The sequence below is a fragment of the Taeniopygia guttata genome, chromosome 1 (assembly GCF_048771995.1).
Source record: "Taeniopygia guttata chromosome 1, bTaeGut7.mat, whole genome shotgun sequence".
Taxonomy (NCBI): domain Eukaryota; kingdom Metazoa; phylum Chordata; class Aves; order Passeriformes; family Estrildidae; genus Taeniopygia; species Taeniopygia guttata.
In genome coordinates this window covers 38,628,637-38,650,902 of record NC_133024.1, presented here as the reverse complement: position 1 = coordinate 38,650,902, position 22,266 = coordinate 38,628,637, and the positions used below count along the sequence as shown (strand labels likewise).

General features: G+C 42.8%; 1 protein-coding gene across 1 annotated transcript in view; it reads left to right on the top strand.

Moving 5' to 3' along the window:
• MAML2 (mastermind like transcriptional coactivator 2) overlaps window positions 1–22,266 on the top strand; it is a 210,713-nt gene that overhangs the window by 1,069 nt on the left and 187,378 nt on the right. The window lies entirely within an intron of this gene.

The window sequence follows — 22,266 nt, the reverse complement described above, 5'->3', positions numbered from 1 at the left end:
TGCCCTGCCTGCGGGGCAGCTCCGAGCGCCGGCCTCGCCGGCGATACTCAGGTTGTTATTGTCAGCCGGAGTGTTTCGCGGAGCAGAGTTACGAGAGTTTTCCAGGCACTGCCGCTCTGTAAATTATACGCTGACCTTTTTCAACTGGAAATTGCTCTGAACATGTCAAGGAGGCGAAGCCTTGTCTCCTGTTACTTTATTACGAGCAGTCAGTGCACCACGCTTTCGAAGGCGTAGGCTCCGCTGTGCTGCCTCTCAACTCTTAATTCTCGGCGCACATGCGAAACATGGAGAGGAGTGACTGCATCCTGATAGGCCCGCGGCTGCTATTCGAACAGCTGAAAATAGATCGCTCCCTCTGCTCCAGACATCAAACTTATCTTTCTTAGTGCCTGACGTATGCCAAAACAGGACCTTTGTGGTCGTTTCTCCCTTCTTACCCGTGCAGTGCGTGGATCGACGTTTGGGGCTGCGTTACTCAGCATCATTCGTGAGGGTGATGATGTAAGCGTTAAATGCGATAACATTGTGTCCGAGGGGAGTTTAGGCGCTTCCACCTGACTCAGTGCTCAGATTAAATCTCCCCACATTCCTTGTCACAATCAAGAAAGCCATTATCTTATTTTTCCAGTGTGTATTAATGTAATGTTTTACACTTGCCTTATTGGAAAAAAAAAAAAAAAAAAAAAAAAAGCTTTTGCCTAATAGTGTACGTCCCAGAAAAATTCACTTTCTGAAATCAGGCAACAGGCCTATGTGGAGTTTTTTGTTTTGTTTTGTTTGTTTGTTTTGAATTTTATTTTTTGCTAGTTGTTACTATTATTATGAAATAGATGGAGGCAGATGTTTGGAAATGTGAAATGAAACAACTCCCAAGAAGATACCGAAAGATTTTCATCTAAGTGCAGAGAGATTGTCCTTGTTTCTGAAATATCACTAATAGCTATTAGCTGGCTGCTTGCTGGAGATGCTATACACGGCCCTTGCTCTATGTTGCGTGTTGCATTACCTCCCAGAAAACTCCACAGACATGTGTCCTTGAGAAGCAAAAGGTCTGACAAAGTCCCCATCATTTTTGCATTCCAGCCTTCGGTAATCGTGCTGACAAGGTGTGTGACTTCAGTGAGCATGACATTTGGGGCCCTGAACCATGTTTTGACATCGAGTAAATGCTGGCTCATGAAACAGCATTGTTGTAATGGTCACTGCCCATCCTCCCACTCTATGCTTGACACTGGCATTCCTCATTCTCTGCTCTGATTAAGAAACAGAGAAAGTCATTGGTTCAAAGTCACACCTCTGTGTCGTGGAGGTACCCCTTCTGCCTTACCAAGAACTCCTTACAACAGTGTTGCAAGTATTAACAAGGAATAGCAAAACACGCAGTGTCTGAGTGGGGTGAATTCAAGTTGCTGAGGATCAAGAAGCTTTATGGTACTACAGCTTTGTGTTCCTGTTCTTGAAAATTCAGAGGGCAGGGATGGACTGGGAAAGAACAGAGTCTTGCTTTTCCTCCAGCCATATCTGGAAAAGGAATTACCTCTGCCAGTTATTCCAAGGGTGAAGGACTTGAAGAGGAAGGACGAGGTAGACTAAGCCTGTTGTCCTGTGCATTATAAATGGATGGGAAGAGAACAATCTCTAAGCAGAATTCATCCTCTCTGGGGTGATTCTCAAGAGGAAATCCAGTGGAAGCCTTATATGCACTATTCCTCTAATTGCAGATTTATTCCTCACAGACCCAGTGAGGTGCACAGGGTCCTGGAACAAGGGGCAGCTCTGAGTTTCAGTTGTGGCAGGTACAGCTGTAGCACAGGGAAGTGCAAGACAGGAGCATGGGTGTGAGTCTCACACTAAGCATGTGAGACTGGACACACAGCCAACTCCAAGGGGAATGTAAAGCTCCACATGCCTTGCCGTAGGTCCACCAGTCTAAAAAAACCCCACAGCTCCACCAAGATAAGTGCAAAGGCAGTCATAACTCTCGCTGGGGAGCTCTGGCTACCAGGACGCTCTTTTGTCTTCAAAACCCAGCTGGGTTGTTTCCTCTGCTTTGCAGGTCCCACTGCTCTTGTTACACATGTGCCTGCAGTGTTTAGTGGCACTGGATGGGTCATTTACACAGTTGGACTCAAAAGTAAATATTTGACACTTGGTAACATTTGAAACAATGTTTCCTTGAACATATGAAAGAGCTTGAAGTGATTATCTGACATTGTTGATACTATTATTTGATAATTATCTGTTCCCAGTGGGCAGTTTAAAACTGGCAGAAGAGAGAGTTTTTAGAGGAGTTTGGTTTGGCCTTAATTTAACATTGTTACTTTGATTTTTGAGAAAGTATCTTTAGCAACAGCATTTTCTAATTGGAGACTGGGGATCAGATTTTTTTAGCTGGACCAATGGATGTGGGTGTGTGTGAATGAGAGACGCAGCTAGCTTTTGTACTTTCTGCCTTCATGCATTTCCCGAGAGCTGACATTTGTTTATTTATATGGTGTTGTTACTTTTCATGGTGCAGAGTGGAACAGATAAAATATTCTTTCTTTTATACATACATCTGTATGTATGTATACGCCCTCCAGCACTTAGCTGTTTATACTATTTACGTTATATGTAAACAGTTAGTTCTGGAGGGCATTCCTCAGAGCCTTAAGCACTGAACTGGTAATACCAAACTTCTTGCATTGCAGTTTCAAGTCTCTGGCAGCCAATTCATTCCATCATCCTTCTGACACAGGCTGAGCACTGCTTATTTTGCTCTGTGAGAGCTGGGAATTCTGTCTCATGGGCATTAGTGTATTATTCTGGTCAGGTTCTTCCATTGCAGCCATTGCCCCGATGGCTCTGAGTGTGTTAAGTGATGTTTGTCATCAGTCACAGGCGACTTGTTCTACTTTCACCCATCTCATGGTTGTGCTGAATTTATTATTACAAGAATTCATTTAAAATAGCAATTAAATACATTAATATTTTCTGTACTTCGAAAAGTGACTGTGAAAGTGAGCTGCTCCCCAGATGCAGTCTGCAAGTAGGTGAAAAAAGGGAAAACCATCCCATAAAAGTGATGTATCCAAGGAAGATGGGAATGTGTTGATTCCTTCTGCTCCCCCAAATTCTCATCCACAGCTGTAGAAATCTGGAAGAGTCAATGGGTTTGTCCCAGTTCCCAGAAGATCTCAGTGAAAAACAGGGTTGCCTGACTGGTACCAAGAGCCAAGACTGACTTATAAAACCTCAATTTAGGCAGTTTTTTAATGTGGAGATCCTAAATTAATTTCCTTAGGACTTTCTTTTTTTTTTTTTTTTTTTTTTTTTTTTTTTTTTTATGATCCACACTTTGTTTGCTGAGATTTGGCCTTCTCTGTTCTAATGTTAAAGATCCTTGAGTGTTTTAAAATGAACGATTGTGCTCTGGTATCTTTACCCAAGCTGACACTTTACCTCCATCTTCCAAATTCTTTGTTTTGTTTGCTGCTTGGCTGCCAGGGTACCCTGCAGAAATACCTGCAGTTTTTGTGGATGTACATAATATTTGGAAGCACTCTGAAGCAAGAAGGATAAGGTGACCAGCTGTGGGGTGAACTGACATTATGGTGTGGTGAGCACACGTGGATTAAAGCAGAAAAGCTAGAGTGAAATCTTTTCACTGACACAAAGTTTGGTGCGAAAGCAACGGATATATTCTGTTTGTGAGATAAAGGACTGCTCTTTGCTCCTTGGGCTTCTGCAGGAGCAAAGCTGTGTTCTGATAATCACAATTTATGTAGCTGAGTCCGGTAAAAGGAGTAAGTCACGTTGCACATGTGGGTCGAAAACATTGATCTGCTGTTATAGGTCCTCTGTCCTGCTGAGAGCCATTTGCTTTGGATGGACATGGGTGCCATTTTAAAACTTTGTTTCCCTTAACTGTGAGAATATTTTCCAGACCATAATCAAGAAGACTCCCTGGAAGCTGCATAGAAGCTGTTTTTAATGAGGATTTCAACAAGTGAATTTGTGAAATTTATGCTAGTATGTAAGAGCCTTTTCAGGCCTAGCTCTCCCATCAAATCACTTGAGCCCTTTAAAGCTTTTTCAGGTTTGAATACATTTAATGAAAGTCTCCTCCATTCTGAAACTGTTTAACAGTTTCCACCACTAAAGTTTCTGTAGGCAGTGAGCAGAGGAACAATGTCTCTGCCTGGACTTGATGTGCTCTCCAAGGCCAACCCATGGGTTTATTAACATTGGTGGCTGTTGTGGCATGTCCTCTGACAGAGTCCTTGCATCCCCTGCAGTACTCAAATTGAGTCCCTTTTCTGTAGCACCGCAACAAAAGAAAGTGATATTCAGCTTCCGTTTGTTCTACTTTGAAAAGTGTGACACCAGCAAAAAATGTGAGCTGTTCTGTGGGGAAATCTGAACCTTAGAAAGGTATGTCTGAGTCAGAGAAGCTGTTTTGCCGAAATTTTGACTCGCCTCACTTTTGGTAGTTCTCCCCTCACAAAGAGCACTCCCTGCAGAAGGAGTATGTGGGGTTCAGTTAGGCTGCAGTGACCAAAAAAAGCCCCAGCAGTTGGGCTAGTCAGCAGGTTAAGAAAGACCACAGTGCCTCTCTTCCTCTTCCTAACTGCTGTAACTGTCCCTTCTACCAAGATATTGTCTTCAGAGGCCAGTTGTAGTTTGCTTTTCTTATTAGTCTGCTGCCTTATAAAAGTGAAAGTTCACCACTGTCTCACTATTGGAAAAGAATTGCTCCATCCAGGTCCTTTTGACAACTTTGGGAAGGGTGGTATTTCCACTGCTTCATTTATATTGCACTCCTTATGTGGTGTAGGAGGAGCTGGAAGCTGGCAAGCTGCTCTAGCTAAAAAAGAACTGACATAGAGGTGCCAGCTCTGCCAGGAAGTGTCTCTGTGGTCTTGCAAGTGTCTCCTCCTGTGCCACTATTTCCCTTCTATGCTTTAGATTTTCTGGTGGTACAGTCTCACTAGCCCATGGGACCTTGGGTTCTGCTGAAGGCTGAACTCTACATGACAATGACCTGACAGGATCACATGCTGGAATTCAAGCAGGTGATTAAAGCAACCACTATGTACCATCTTAGAGGGCACACAATCAGCTGCGTGGTGCCTAGAAGAGCTCTGGCCACCTGGCTGCTCTGAAGAGAAGAAGAACAAAGTCTTTGTTCTTTGACCTCTCTCTGGTGTCTGCATGTCAGTATTTCCCTGTATGAATTCCCAGTGGTGGTGCTCCCAGCAGGAGTAAGATAGGTCTGCATTTTCCACAAATCTTAATCACCATCTGTAAACCTGAAAAGGGCCTTACCTATATCATGCTGCTTCAGTTTGGAACAGCTTTGAACAGTGAAAGAGGCAGTAGTCTTGGCTGCAGAAAAGAAGGAGCTGGTGCCGAGTGAGATTTGGATCAAATTTTCAACTTAGCAGTACTAAGATACGGATTTTTTTCTGTGCTTTCTTTTCTTTTAAATAAAAGCATAAGCTATTTTTGCCCTAGATTCCCATTGGAAAGCTTCCTATAGCCACTTGAGAGCCAACTTGTAAATTTGTTATACCTTGTCCAGTTCTTCCAAAGTATTTTTAGATGCAGGTAGTCAGTCCATATTTGTACTGTAGTGCCAACATTAATACTAAACCAAAATACCTGCAACTCTCAGGCAACCGCTTTTAGGTTAGCATGCTGTAAACTGAAATCTAAGTGTTTCCACTCTGACTCTAGGATCTATTCAACAGATTACTCCTGTTATTTCACTTCCATAAACCTCAGTTTCTTCTATGAAAGATACTATTTATCACTTCTGTAAAGTGAATTGCAATGTGATGGTGAGTTTTATTGCTCAGAAGCCAAATTCATTATTGATGGAGCCTAAAACAGGAGTTCTGAATGTTTGCTTTGACAAAGCCTTTGTGGAGCTTCAAATCAGCTTTTCAGCCTTTGACCCATAGATCTGAGTATTGGAAATATAAACCTGAATGAGTCTTTTACATAATCACATGACTCTAAACCTAGGTTTTCATGGCACCATGTGGCCAATATTCACCATAAAAGTGCAAGATGTGGCAGTGACCCTTCTCTTTAGCAGAGAAAAGCATTTTTTACTTTCTCTTAATGATCATGAAAGTGTATGTTTTATATTTTCTTGATTTACGTTAGTTGATTTGCTCCTGATTCTGCATCAATATGTGCTCAAATTAATCTCCCAATTAAGTCTTCTGTGTCCAAGTCTCATGTACTTGATCCTTCAGCTAACTGGGAGCAGAGTGGGACTGGAACTGAGAGCATATACAGAAGCCATCAGCTCTTTCTGAGGCTGCAGCTGCTCCCCACTGAAAGCAGGTGGGGGCTACCTTGCCCTGCATGTGTTGCCGCCCATCTAGTAGTAATGGAAGATGGTTCACATTTATGGCTCAGGGTGAGAAAAACACTGAGAAATACTTCTTAATTGAATAATTTATGCAAAATTCCAACACACTTACCTAAAAATTATAATTTATTTTAGTTTTAATTTGAAAACACCCTCATGCCTGTGGTTTCACCTACAGGTGTTGACATTTCCTTGAAGAAATTCCTTGTATTCAGAAATGGCTCCTGTAGCTATTTTTATGTATGTCACTCAGTTATAATTCTGATGTGCTTGCAAACCTAGCTGAATCAAGGTGGAGAAAAATTAGTATCAATTAGGAATCAATGTGAAAGTGCTTCTGACAAGTGAGGATGTCGATCTTGCAAATCCATTTACCTGCTGCCTGAGCCTGAAGCTGGCTAAAAGACTTTGTAAGATCCTGGACTAGCAGATGAAACTGCAAGAGGGTTCATCACAGCCATTCTGTTTTGAAACAAAACATGCTATTGTGCAAGAGTCATCCTGGTGGTACCCTGGCTTTATTGTAGATCTCTGCAGCCACCTCCCTAAAGTAGGTGTTATACAAACACCCAGTGAGATCTGTGCCCTTCTCTGTGTAGCTCAGTGCCTCAAGAGACAAGATAGACAAAGAATGGAAGGAGGAACAGAAGCACAGAAAGGTCAAGTGTCTTGCCCAAGGCCAAACAGCAGGTCAGTGGCAGAGCTGGGAATGGAGCCCAGATTTCCTGACTCCTAGTCCAGCACTCTATTAATCATCTCTTTGCTTTGTGTTCCTGGCCTGTTACTGATCATAGGAAATGTGAGGATGACTTTCCGACAGCTTCAGAATTGCTTCTTAGTTTTGGAAACTACTGATCATCAGTGCATTATTGTGATAAAGAGGTCATGTACTCTTGTATATGTATATGCACTAGAGGATTCAGAACTAAGTGTTCTGGGTATCAATTTCAATCCAGGACACTGAAAAGCCATATTTCATAATCCCAAATGTTTATTCTAAGTCAATATTTTAAAGTCTTTTTTTTTCCCCCTTACGTTATGTACAAAGTGGTTTGTCTTTATAGCATTACCCATCACAGTTGAACTCTTATATTGGTGCTTGCCCTATAAATTAAAAATTAGTTATAACTGTTATTTAGTTAGCAGGGCTTTTCTTCTCAGTGGAATTTACCCATAAAACAGTCAGGAAACCAGTAAGTCAACAGTCCTGAGACACTGGTGACCCTTACATATTTTCATTCCTCACTGTAAGATGTGTTCAGTTTCCAAAGCCTTTCAATGGATTATCTTGATCACAAAGTTAATTATACCTGTGAGATTATTTTTTTCCTTCTGAAAAATTTTGACTTGAGGCAAAACTCTGGCTACTGTGGTAATGACTTACTGAGAGTCTCTTGTAAACAATAGTATAATCACTTTCTTATAGTCATGGCAACAGTGTTTAAGCAATGAGCTTACTGAACATAATGTGCACTGTCTCCACTGAATAGTATTATTGCAGCACTGAAGTGTATGCTGCTCATTTTCAGAAGATTCAGAGACATAAATTATTCAGCAAAATAACACTGCTTCAGAAAGCATCTTTGAAATCTTTGCATTCTGTACCAGCCAAAGAAGGACATTTATTGGTGCTGACAGGGCTGTGTTTAGTTACTGCACAACAGTGGAGTCTTTGGTCTAGGCTTGCTCCCACGGAGTTTAAGGGTGTCTGTCTCAAACCACTTGAGGACTGTGCTACCTGTTGGCAGGGTCATGCTTCTCCTGGTAATGTTTGCTGCTGTGGAGGGCAGAATGGATCACGAGGATGAATCCTGCACATATCCATGCTGTGAGAGGTGGCAACTAGGTGCAGAAGGAAGAGTTTGGTTTAATAAACAGGAGGTTTACTCAATCCTTTCCTTGGCCCAGAGGAGCACTTGGATGCCTACTCAGTATGTTGGGGAGGCACCTTGGAGAGTGGGCAACTTCACGGGCAGCTTCAGAGTTGAACCCCAAGACAAGAAGCTGTCCCTGATTTTTCTGTTCATTTTGGTTTTGTATCTCTCTTATTCAAATATCTAGACCTGAAGGAAAGACCTTGTTGGCAACAGTTGTTGTTCTGGGATGAGTCATTCCACCAGATTTTAGAAATACCACCTCAGTGACAGTTGGCAAAAATCTGCATGGGCTGTTCAGTTTATGTTTTTCACTTTGGAAAATCAGACCATTTATTTAGGGTTCTGTTGCTTTAGAAACCATCTCCAACTTCCCTTCCCTTCCCTTCCCTTCCCTTCCCTTCCCTTCCCTTCCCTTCCCTTCCCTTCCCTTCCCTTCCCTTCCCTTCCCTTCCCTTCCCTTCCCTTCCCTTCCCTTCCCTTCCCTTCCCTTCCCTTCCCTTCCCTTCCCTTCCCTTCCCTTCCCTTCCCTTCCCTTCCCTTCCCTTCCCTTCCCTTCCCTTCCCTTCCCTTCCCTTCCCTTCCCTTCCCTTCCCTTCCCTTCCCTTCCCTTCCCTTCCCTTCCCTTCCCTTCCCTTCCCTTCCCTTCCCTTCCCTTCCCTTCCCTTCCCTTCCCTTCCCTTCCCTTCCCTTCCCTTCCCTTCCCTTCCCTTCCCTTCCCTTCCCTTCCCTTCCCTTCCCTTCCCTTCCCTTCCCTTCCCTTCCCTTCCCTTCCCTTCCCTTCCCTTCCCTTCCCTTCCCTTCCCTTCCCTTCCCTTCCCTTCCCTTCCCTTCCCTTCCCTTCCCTTCCCTTCCCTTCCCTTCCCTTTTTTCTTTTTTTTTTCCCTTTTGCTCATTGTTATGGTATCTCAACATCTACAAATTTAGTCTTGATTATGATCTGATTTGCCCCTCCTGAAACTGCCTATGGGAAATACTGTGCACAGTGACACTGTGGAGCATCAGCCTAATGTAGGATCAGGCCTTTTATTTCTGATCATTATGCTAGTTTATAGTCAATTATTTTGTTTTCCAAAGAAATGCATTCTCTCTGCTTCTCTGAAAGCTTTTGGTTCAACATCCTTCCAAGCTAGATAGACTTGGTGTTCAACATGCGGCCGCTTACCTCCATGGCCCAGTTCCCGGAAACACTTATGCGTGTGCTTAATTGTGCACACATGGGTAATCGCACTGAAATCAAGATGTGTCGAATTAAGCAAGTCAAAAAATATTTGCAGGCTTTGGTCTTTGTTCAACAAACAGGCCTCATCCTGGCTGAAGTCCACAACATGCTACAAAAAGAATCCAAATTCACAAGTAAGTAGTGTATTAATTATCAATTGACTTATTTCCTTAAACAAATTAATTCTGTACTTTTAAAAACTACTTGCTATTTTTCCTGTAAATCCAATTGCCCTTCCTTTCACACTCATTTTTCCTCCTCACTGCTCAACTCCCAACAGACCTGAGCTGCCAGCCACATGATCCCCTTTTATAACGGTTTGAGTTCTGACATTTCTTTTTTCCTACAAACTTTGTGTATTACTGTAATGGTTCCTAGGACATATTTTGGCCAGATTTTAGGGAGAGAGAGAGTGTCACAGTGTTTCAGGCCTTCATTTCTAAGTGCAGTATTAAATATATTCCTTATAATTATAGCACTGCCACTTGGACCACTGTAGTTCAGGCTATGTCAATATGTCGTCAAAAGGTCTCTTTTTCAGGAGCTGGAACTCAGTCATGTTGATTGAATTGAAATTTGATGGCCAGCAGCTGCAAACACACTCTGACTCCATTCCCCCGTTCCCCACCAACCCTCAGCTTCCTGCTTTTTTCCCCCTTTACTACAAAATCTTCTTGCTTTCTGTCAAAGTCCTACTTTAGAAAACACAGCTAATGGCTAATTCCAGGCTCAGATAATTCTGAGCCGTCCCTTTGGGTAAGTCAAGGCTGTCCTTCAAGGGGTGCCCTGTGGCAACCTGAAGGCACAATCTACTGTCTGTGTGTGGATGGTGAAGCTGAGAGCACAGCCCCAGGTGCAGTGTGGAGGCCATCCTCAAACTAGTTATGACCGTCCTCCATGTAGGAGCTCCTATAATGCCATCAGTGCCACTCTCAGCAGCTAAGGATGCTGTAGATGTGTCTGGGCCGATGTCTGTGAGGTTCCTGTGTAAGCAGGCCTGGGAGCACCACAGCCCTCTCCCCTCTTGTCCCCTTGGTCAATCCCATACAGATCTTGCTATTCATTAAAGCAGGGGCATTGGGATGAGGGCAATTGCCAGCAGCAGTTTATAATGCAAGTTTAACACACAACTTTTTCAGCCCTAGGGGACTGACAGGAAAAAAAGCCACCTTTGAACTGGGGGAAAAAGTAACTGTATCCAGTAGTTGTATAGCATGATCCTGTCATTTTTGGTACTTAGAAACCAAAACAAACCCCCAGCATTCATAACACAAGATATCCAGGTTTTAAAAGGTGCCACTTGGAAATACACAGTAACTGCTTTTCATAAGGCCCTTTAGTCCATGTGTTTACAGGTGGACGAGAATAGCTCTGCAGAAGTTAATCCAGTCCCTTGAGTAAACAGTATGTACTTCTAAAACTTTCTGTATAAACCAACCATATGTAAGGCCTTTGGTATACATTTGTACCATGCACAATACATCTGAGGGACCCTGCTAGAGCCAGGATGGCTAGTGAGGTTGATAACCCCCTTGCCAGTGTACTGAATGTGTGTTCATTCTGTCATGCCTCTGAAGGATAACAGCCTTTGGATGACGGCTGTACCAAAAGGGCTATTTACTGCAACACTTTATTATGTGGTTCTTGCAGCCCTCTCCCAGGACGTACTGTCTGTGCTTGGGTCTCCCAGGCTGCCATCAAAGCACAGGCTCTTTGATACGGGTCAGGAGGACTCCTCACCCCAGCCTTGCACTGCCACTTTTGGTTACTGAAGTGACACTCACCCCCTTTCCCTGGTAATGTTCTTCTCTGCTGTCCCCCTCCTCCACTTCCTAAAGCTATAAGCCATGTCTCCTCCTCCACATTCACCCCCTCTCACCTGGGTTATTGCCCTCCCATCTCTTCTTTCATGCTTCTGACACTGCTGCTTCATAATGTTGTTTTTCTAGCTTGGAAAGGCCAGAGGGCCAGGCTAAGAGAGACACGCTGAACACATGTTTTCCACATGTTCTCCTCATCTTCCCTCATACTGCTTCTCTAGCTGACTTTAGCTTTTTGCTTAAACAGGACATCTAATGACCATGAACGTAATCTCTTCTCTTATTAGTTTTATAAAGGATGAGCTCTAAGTTCCTGTGTTCACTGTCATAAGAAATGTGGAGCAAAAACTTCTGTGAGTTGACAAGGCACTTGTAGGTTCTTTGGCCCTTCACCACAGGCCATGAGCACTCACAGACTAGGCATAGAGTTGTGAATGCTTAGGCTTCAGTTCAGAAAAATGCTAAAAGAATATGTGTGACATTAAACATATGATTAAATACTTTTCTCTTTGAGTGCTGCTTCATTAAAGTGGACCCCATTCTGGAGGAGGCATTTTTATTGGTCTGATTCAGAAAATGCTTAAGAGTATACCAAAGTTTTAAGACTAGTAGTTAATCCATGATCTTGTATTTTTAGTGACTCTTAAATAGGGCTGGGTGGTGCAGGCAAGGCTGAAAATTTGGAGGCTCTCCTGGTCACCTTTTATATTTTCACTCACTCTGGAATCTGTGTGTCTCTGAACTGTAAACACATTTTGGTAGTGTAGCAGCCTATTTGCTGCTTGAATGTTCAATAACATAACTGTATTGCATACCCAGATGCAGTTTATTTAAAGTTACTGCTATTAAATGAAGAGCAATTATATCTTAGAAAGGTAACTCTTCATACAGAATTCGCATTATTTCTATGACTGTGTTTGACAGGTATCTGGACCCTTGGACTCTGCCAATGACCAGTCTAGGAACAGTCAGGAGTCCAAATCTTTCTGACTTAAAACATGTAGGCATCAAATCTTCTCTCTACTGAACTGAAACCAAGGAGAACTGGACATCTAATTGTATTTTTGAATCTCAGCCTAAAATCTCTGGAGACTTTTGGAACATTTATCCCTAGGAGATTTTGCTGGAGTCAAGAATACAGACTGGAGCCGTGGCTGAAAAAAAAAAAAATGCCGACATGTGACATCAGTGCATCAGTCAATGAGTCATCCATCAGTGCCAGAGGACAAAGTATTCTTTGTATTTACCTAAGAAGTAGTTACCTATTTACTCTCTGAAATTGTAGTACTAACCTGGCATTTTGGTTTGCTGTACAGTGAAAACACTTTTAACACATTTTAAATGTCTTGTATAAAGACAGACTTTCTTGTTTCTTGAACAGTTAGAAATACTAGAGAACAAATGTAAAAGGCCCATTTCCTTCCTTGCTTGTAAGTATGGTCTAGGAAAAATCCTGAATTGTGCTAGTAGGAGACAGTCCAGTCTCTTTTCTTGCCAGTGATTTAAGTGTTGGGCCTTTAGAGAAGGCTGAGTTATTATCATTGACTTATGATTAGTCACTCTTTCTGTTTTCCCTCTGTTTTGGCTTTTCATTCTATAGAAATATTACTGAAAATGTATTTTTAAAAATTAAAGGCAATAATTTATTGAAAAGGTCTTTACCTGTACAGGACTCCAGGCATACCACACACAGGCAGGTCCCAGCTGGGAAATGCACTATTAAGGCTGAAACTCTGTCTCTCACTGAGTGTTTCTCACGGTCCTTGCAGGGTGGTGGGATGCCTGGGCTTCCCAGCACACATGGTAACCATTGATCTCAGTGTGGTCTTGAGAGGCCAGTGCTAGGAGCTGAAGGAAGAAGAGCTGAAGAGCAAAGGAAGAGAGTGAAATTTTGCTGTCAGTGCTCAAGTGTCTATCTCTGTGCAATCCTATGACACATAAGCAAAAGAAGCTTGAAAAAGTTACCCTGGGACTAAGAAAGCAAACTGATGCAGAGCAGGATAGACATTCTTTGAAGAAGTAGTAAAATTATTTTTTGTCATTTTCCAAGGGAAAAACTGATCCAATTTGACTGATTCCACTCTAACAGGAGCCAGTGGCCAGACCTCCTGTTTTATCAGGCCTATTACGAGACAATTGTGCATCTAAAACTTGTGCTTTTCTGTCTCTTGATATGCTTTATCTCCTCAGAGCAGGTTTTCTCCCTCAGCACTTAATCCCTCTTTAGCTATCACCTTTTCCTGCCTTACAGACCACTCTGTGTGTGCACTTTGAATGTTGTGTAGGCACCAACCTAATGTGAGTGCTTTGTCAGGGAGGCCAGAGCCATTGCCTCTCACAGGAGCAATGAACTACATGTTAGGATCCAGCTTCTTCTGAAATGTTCTTTAAAGGTGTAATATTACAGGAGAAACGGATTTGAAAGCGAAACAAATCTGCTTACAGCCAAAGACATTTAAGTCCTGCATGAACTCTGCTGGTTTTTTGTAACCATCTCTTATCTAATCTAATCTAACCTAACCCATTAGTATCTTTACTGCATTTATTATCCTTTTATCAAGGAATGGCAGGAAGGAGACTGGGGCCTTGGTAGGAGCATGAGGCAGAGAGGCATGAGACATAATACTGAGCAAAGTTTAAAAAAGCTGTACAAGCTCTTCTATTACACAATGAGCATTGCAAACAGCAGACCTTCTTGTCCTTCTCCCATTCCACTGACTTTGAGGTGGTGGGGACCTGGTGGCAGAGACTTGGTGTGAGTGACTGAGATGCTGTAGCACAGAAATGGATCATTCAAAGGTTTCCTGTGACTTAGAGAGTTTCTTCAGCAAAATTCAAATGCAAGGCCGTGGATAACTCTGATCACCACTCAGAAACATTATTAATGAGATCATTTTTCTGAAGATGTCCTGTAGGTTCTACACCATCAGATTTCATTTGGTTTCCTTGATGGGAATGAGCTACAGATACTGTCAGTGTTTATTTTCAGTTAGTTTTTTTGGTGGCACTGCTCAGTAACACATGGTTAGGATGGTCTAGTTAGTCAATTCTCCTCCTCACTGCCTCCACCTTTAATTGTTTTGTCTGCTCTTAAATCACAGAAACATTTCCAGCAGTTCCCTTTACATAACAGTTACTGAGGCAAAGGGCTGTCTAGTTATGCAGAAACTCTGAATCCCAAAATGGGTAAGGTTGAAAGGGACCATAGTGGGTCATCTGATCCAACCCCCCTACAAGCAGGACTGTCCTAGACGCAGGATTGTGTGTCCTATAGCACAGGATTGCATCCCGATGGTTCTTGAATATCTCCAGTGAGACAGACTCCACAACCTCTCCTGGCTACCTGTTCCAGTGAGGAATTCAACTGATAAGAAAGACACACCCTTCACACAAGTAATTCCCAAACCAAGCACAACAGGGAAGCACCCAGAGGTGCTTATGAGGGCCCATTAAGGCCCTTAGTTTTAGCCAGGATGGGCTGCTTATCAGGACACACAGTGAGTGCTTTTCCCACTCACATCAGGCACAAGAATGTCTGCTTATTCATGAAAACAGTCCTGAAAAAGAGAAAGCAAAGTTAAGCTGGAGTGTTTAGTTCCTATTGGAACACTTGCAGCTTGCAGTGGTGATGATGCCCACTGGTGTCTAAAAGCTGTCAGCCAGCAGAAGATAGCACACCACCTGTGGGGGTGCAGGCATGCAAACCAGAGCAACTCGTACCTGGGGTGCTGTGGCTAATGGCAAGGGACATTTCTGATGGGGCAGGGATGCACCATAATGTAGGATGGTGATATGAAGGGCTTCACATTTGCTTTCCCAGTGTGGGCTAAGTGATTCTTTGGCTTGCAAGGAACACTAGGCAGATGGTTGAGAAATTCCACCCCATCTGTCTATGAAGGGAAGGAGTACCTGGTGTTGCAGAATGAAAAGGTCTGAGCTACTGACAGACAATGGATTTTCATGCAGAAAGGCACTTGAGCAGCTGGATACAAAACAGGAGATGAACATGTGACCCTTGGCTAGGGCAGGACCCTTCCATTTTATACCCAATCTCATTAATTTCTTCTGATTAACATCACTGAGAGGAAGAAGAGAATCTGTACCAATAGCAGCAAGGTTGTAATTTCACCTCTGGTTAATAAGCCATTTGATCTTTGCTTTACTGGTCTTGCTGAAAACCAATCTGACTTCCTCCAGCCGAGGCTGCCCCACGGGACTAACATCCTAACACACATCTGCAGCCATCACCAGTGGCACATGAGGGAGTGACAGAGTGAATGTCACTTCATTCTAAGGCTCTTCAGCCTATTGAAAGGAACCTTATCACAGCTGAGACACACTAGTGCAAAGCTCTAGGTTGCTTTTCTGGGTCTGTAGGTTCTGAGACTGCTGTGACAGTGCATCACAGAGTCCCAAGAGGAAGTTTTATTGTTGTATCTCCGTACAACTGGGGTTGTACTAGTGAGCCTATTTATACAGAAGATAAGTGTTCATGTTGCCACTGAAGAAAAAAAGACTGGCTCCAACCTTAAAGTGTAATGCTATGTTCTTAAAATAAGGGAAAATCAAATTAAAAATCATTTTCATAGAAGAACTCAGTTTGGGTTGACTGGCTTTGTTCAGGTCATCAGTACATAATCATAGGGTAACTTCTTTTTTGTGTCCTAGTTCATGTTAACACACAGAAACTTGCATGCTAACCACTGTTTTCACCACCACCAAATTCTAGAGGTCAGGGACCTCTAGAATTAAACATACGAGCTATCATAGTGTGGGTGGACAAACCAGCTCTTTCAGGGTAGTACTGAGAGACTCATTTCCTCTGTGGATGAGCCGCAGAAATGGATGCATAACACACACTGACCAGTGGGTTACATTTTGGCCTGTAACCCTTTGCAGATGTAACCCAGCAGCCAGGGTGAAGCAATCTTGAAATGACATGGAACATACCATCATTAGGACCTCATCACGCTGTGGGTATCAAATGAAGTGCTTCTCTTGCCAATGAGAGTTCAACTCAGTGTTAGGATGTCAATTTTTTGTGTTAGTTGCAACAAACCCTGCCTGAGCTATGTGCATGTCTATTGTGTAGAAAACTCACCCTCTTTCTTAAGTTATCCACACCAAAATGTCTCTAATGTAAGTTTGAACAAATTATTCTGGCTGGGGGTATGGTTCAGAGTGGTTCTTCACTAGCTTGGACTGAAACACACGTAACTGAAGGCTGTTAGTCCCCCACAATTCTTGTTTGTACCATTCTCCCCAAAAGAAGGATGAATTCTCCCACAGGTTGTGCTGGACCAACTCTGCAGAGCTCTGTACAAGGGACTGTGGCCCTGCAGTGCCTCAGTCACACGTGTGCCAGTGAAGAAAGGATGGTGGCAGGATTTTGCAGCGGGGAGTGACACCCTAAGGTCACTGCAGCAGAGGTTCACACTTTCCCACAGGCTTACTCCAAGGCCAAGCACATTGAAAGAACAGGGCTACCTCAGCTTACATTTAAGCTTGAATACTGGTAGTATTATTTCCATTTTGAACTTTTTCCAAATAAATAATTTTTTCAAATGTTACAAAAATAGTTAAATAATTTTGTAAAGCCTGAAGAACATTCTTTTGCATCAGGATTTGAATTGGAAATGGCTGTTTGGGGGCCAATTAACTTTAAAAACTACTTCATCCACAAGGAGCTAGTTGGCCTATGGTATTTCCAGCCTACAAGGCTTTTTTTTACTTTAACGAGGGCCTAAAAGCTCAACAAAAAATTCTTAGTCCAAAGAAATTCCAATATTGCTTATGCCAGGAAAACTATATCCATTCTTGAGTTTACACTGCTGAGGTTTAGTGGCAGAGAACTGCCCATATGCTTATCCATGCTGTCACACATACCCTCAAATTATTCAAAAACAAGGTAGCTTTTCTTGAACAGAGCAGGTTCTTACTATGTCTACAGGGGAGTATAAAGTCTGTGGACATAGCTGTCAATCTTTTATAAACTACAGATCCTCTAAAAGTTTTCCAATACATGTGAAGGTTAATTTACAACTAATTTAAGTCTCGTGGCAATTGAATTGCTTTTCTTACTTAGCTTTCACAGACCCTTCAGAAGTAGTCCTCAGACCCTCATGGGTCTGCAGACCACAGCTTGAAAACCACTAGCTCTTAGTTTAAACAAGATACTTTGGGGCCTTTTGGGCCTAATTTTCTATAGCCTTGCAGCTTGTGAGGTCTAATATACCCATGCAAAGTGTGAGTAAAATGCTACCAGATGAGAATGGTGGTTCAGCTCTGGTGTTGGCTTTTATTTGGACAGGTGTGAAGGATGCCAGTGCAAAGCAGTGACAGACCGGGGCCCCAGTTCTGTATCTGCTGGAACACCAGTAACTGCTCCCTCCTCCATGAAGATCTTGAGCAGCACTACACACAGCTGAGCTGGGGAACAATTCTATTTGCAGAACCATCATTCTGCTGTTATTCCCTGAAAGCCAGGCATGGGCCCGGCATGTCAATAACCATGGCAAGGATCAGGCCATTGCACACCTTGGAGTGACAGGTGGTTCTCTCGGGCCAAGGGGCTCTGCTCAGGGTTAGACTCTTGCTTTGTAGTGCTGTTTGCACCCCTGTTCAGTCTCAGTGTGCTTACTCTTATTGGTGTTTCATGTCTTGAGCATGGAGCAGCAATCTTCTCAGTTAAGCAAATACAGTGAAAAGTGTTAAGTGTTTCAGTGCCTTTTCTGTCCTTTGATCTCACGTAAAGCTCCATGCAGAGGGTTACATGATCTCCATCACTCTCTCCTTTCATGCCCAATAATTAGCACAGGTCCATGGGCTGGGTGCAATGCTATCCTTCCCTGTGCTACAAGGGGAGAAGTAGAAGGGGTTGGAGAGATTGTTTGCTGTGTTGATGACTGTGGTGTTGCCATGGAAAAGCTGGAGACTTCAGGGGAGTTTGTGTTTTGTTGGGCAGGGAGCCAGCCTACTCTGACTTATTACAACTGTGTGAGTGAGTGAGCCATGCAGAACTTTATCCCTCTGTAGCAATTCCAAGGCAGGGAGAAAAAGAAAAGGACAGGACTGCTTTAATAAGGATAAGTGCAGTGCACTTTGCTAAGGCTGATTGCATGAAACACAGAAAAAATCCTTTGCTATTTTCCACTTTTTTTTTTCTTTTTTTTTTTTTTTTTTTTTTTGGCAGAATGTGTCCACTCTCTTCTAAGGACTGAAGAATTTAGAGCAGTGCAAATAATAAAATCTCAAGTAATCCTCCTGAAAGTGAACAGAGGCATTTAATTGACTGTATCTGTACTGAAAGGAGCACTTGGAGTTCTGCTGAGTCTGAGTCCATTAAAGTCTTTGATCTATTCCAGAAACAAAAGTGGAAGCAGACTATACTGTTTTCATTATCTATTCTGAATGAAGTGCAAAAAGTAAATACACAGTGTAAACAGGGAAAAAAATTAATCAAGGCCTAGGTTCAGCAAAAAGCTACTTTCATATTGAGCTTCCCGTACTCTGAGTAGTACCATTATTCTCTGGAGGTAGAATTAAAAGCAGTGCATGCTTTCTACAAATCACTTTCTATGGGCAGATCTCAAAGCAATTTACCAAACCAGCCAGTTCCATTACTCCCACATTGCAGAATGAATAACTGGGGCCACAGGATTCATCCAGGAGAGCAGGTCCTGCCTGAATCCCTGGCTAGTCACTGCCTTCCCCCCCTTCTGAGTGCACAGAAACTAAGTGTGAGAAGTAAGGGTTATTCTGAAGCATTAAAACACCACTGCATAGTATAATTTGTTGTAACTGACTATTTTCTACAACCCTGTCTGCCATGACATGTTCTTGTGTTGTATTTAATTGAGATAGAGGCACCTGCCTCTTCCTGAAATGTATTTGAGAAGTTGGGAAATAACAGGATTTTGTTATGGACTCTTGCTTTCAGGACTTCTGAATGTTTCAAAAATCCATTTTTATAGGAAAGAACTGTTGGAGGGGTAATTTTCTGGTTTTCTTTTTTTAATTAGAATTTCCTACCTGACTGTTCAGTGGTATAATACATGGACCTAGTTGTCCTATTTTAGCATACATTTCTCTGGGAAAGGTGTTATAAATGTTCATCATAAGTTGTCATCTAGCAAAGCTCTGATTTCTAAAAGAACAGAAAAAGCAAAATTACTTCCTATAGGGGTTGGCCAGTGAACACACAGGGAAATCTTGACTCTGCATGAGTCAGTAACAAGCTTCTGGAGCTTGCAGGACCCTCTGATCATGCTCAAAAGTTGAATCCTGCAAAACATCTGGCCATGTGAGACTCCCATGAACTGCAGCAAACAGCATCACCACCTGTTTACGTCCGAAGGTAAAAAGCTGCCTGGGTAACATCACAGTCTCTGATGTTATGCTGGCTTGCAGTGTTCTGTGATTGAGTTGGGAGCTCCAGCTGAGAAACTGGGGACAGATCTTGCCAACATAAGAGGTGTCAGAAACTTATTTTGGTTGCACTGTGATCTAGGTAAGGTCTAAAGGTTAGGTATTACCACAGGATCCACCCACATTTTGTCCATGAAGCCGTTGCCTCTTTTCTGTATTTCATTGCATTAGCAGGATTTATCTTTGGAGATGATTGTCTAGTTACTTGGTGGTTGTGATATCTCAAGAAGTTGCAACACAAAGTAGATTAACTTTGTGTTTCAAATACAGCAGGACAAATCAACTAGTGTAAATAATATGGCTTGATGATGATGTGACAGCTTACACCAGCAGAGGACTTAGCCAGGGAGATGAAAGGTTACTGCTTTAAATCTAAATGTCTGCTCAAAAGAGTTGCTTTTATCCTGCAATTTTTTTCTTACTTATTTCTGTGGCATTACTGATTCAGTACAGAAATTTCTGTCCTACCCACAGAGCTGTAGTAACTACATGTTCAGGGACACTCCAGATTAATGAGATCTGCAACATCTTTAATCTTTCCTCGCAGCATGCTGTGCTTGGGATGCAGTGTGTGAGAAAGACCAAAAGTGAGGGATGCGAGAAATGTAGTCACACAGGAAACTGAAACTGCGCTGTCATTCATTCCTGTAGTACAAAAAACCCTTTCTGTAACCTCAGTTTCCTGATTCTCGTGTGGCTGGGGCCAGATTTGCCACTGGTGCAAACTGGTGCAGCACTACTGACATCAGCTGACAACACACCGGTTTACTCCAGGAGATAACTTGTTCCAAGTCTTTTCAGCAACAAAACCAAGAGGACAACAGATGTGGATGAATCCAAGGCCAGTGAGATCTTATGAAATGAAGAGATTGTTTTTAATAGTTGGTGTGTATGAAGGCTGGGCTTCTTAATGACATTTGAACCCAGTTCTACCAGTGTTTTTCCAAAGGAAAAACTACTGCTGAGTGCACAGCAAAAGTATCCACAAAGTTGTTTATCATTCAGGGAGTCATCCTGAAACTGAACCATGTCTTGATATTGGATATTTTTTTTGAATGCTGCTCCATCTGAGGAGCTATTGAAGATTCCTCCCTTAAGGATCTTAATGTTTCTCAACTTTTTCTCCATGAGCCAGAGAGGAACTGGTTGGTATAAAATGCAGCAGTAATTTTCTGGGGTTATGCATGCTGTAGTGTCAGAGAGATCTGGGAAGTCAGCTTCCAGAGTTCCTGTTTTATTTTCCTCCCCTGAGGCAAAAATGGTCTTAATAGTATTGAGCGAGACCCAGCTAAGGATATGTCCTACAGCAGGTCTTGCTATGTTAGTGTATAACATTTTCAGTCCTCCAGATATGGGTGTCTGTGATGCTTATGTTCTTCTACAAGTATCAGGGAAGTTAAACTGGCAGAACTGGGGTGAGGTGGGAAGAAAAGGGAAGAAAACCTCTGCACACTCCTTCCTCTGGCCCCAGGGGATTTGTTCTGTTTGCATTGGTCTTGTCTGAGCTTCAGGGCAGTGGGCAGAGAGGAAGTTGGAGTGAAGCTGTAAACTCACCTCAAACCTAACTGCATCCTCATCCTGATACATCTTTTTATTAGGCAGTGGTGTACAAAGCTTCTCTGTATACAGTGAAGTACCCTCCACTTGGCTTAGTGGTGTCTTCTTGCTAAAGTCATAACTTTTACCAGCTATCAGTGTTCCAGGCTAGCCAAATGAGAAGGAAAGGCCATGGTTAGGTAGAGACTAATTAGAGGGACTAATCAGGGGTGCTGGCAATTGTGTGGACAGCCTGGTGAAAAGAGGGATGAGGAGATACCCGTGGTTCCCCAGCCTCCTGCTAACAGAGCCTTGCTTCTTCATGTGGCCACTACAAACTTATGCAAGGGCTGTGAATTCCTGTGGTGTTTCCTTACCTCTGTCTCAGTCAGGTGGAAGCTCTGTAGAGGCAGAATAACTCATGCTACACATCAACACAGCTGCAAGAGGGCACCTTCCTTCTCCTACATGTCTCATCATGCTGACCAAGGCAGAATTTCAGCCTACTTGATAATACCTAAATCACTCTAATGGGGAGGACATAGAAAAGATAAGCTTGTGAAGTGGATATTATGGAGTCTGTGGATGCCTGGGAGCTTCATTGTGCTATATTGAAGTGCTGCTTCTTAGAGGTTGACCCATAATGTAAACCAAAGCTCTTTGGATCCTGCCAAATTCTTCGCTCAGGGTATTGCAGAGACTGCTGAATTCAGAGATGGCAACAGCAGTCCTGCATTTCTTTGTGCCATTTTAAAATACGTTATCAACCCAAAAGCATAATCTTAAATTTAATCTAGAAAGGATTCTGAGCTGCCACACTCATTAACCCCAAATGGGTTACTTTTTGTTAAGTGCTGGGTGCAGCAGCTGGCTGAGGGGGAAGGGGCAAGAGATGCTGTGTAGGACTGCAGTCACATAGTGCAAATGTGCATGGCACACACAGCTATATGTGAGTGGGAGGGGAGAGGGGAAGGAGAAAAGATCAGACCATTACAGTACCCTGGGCTTTCCTGGCAAAAC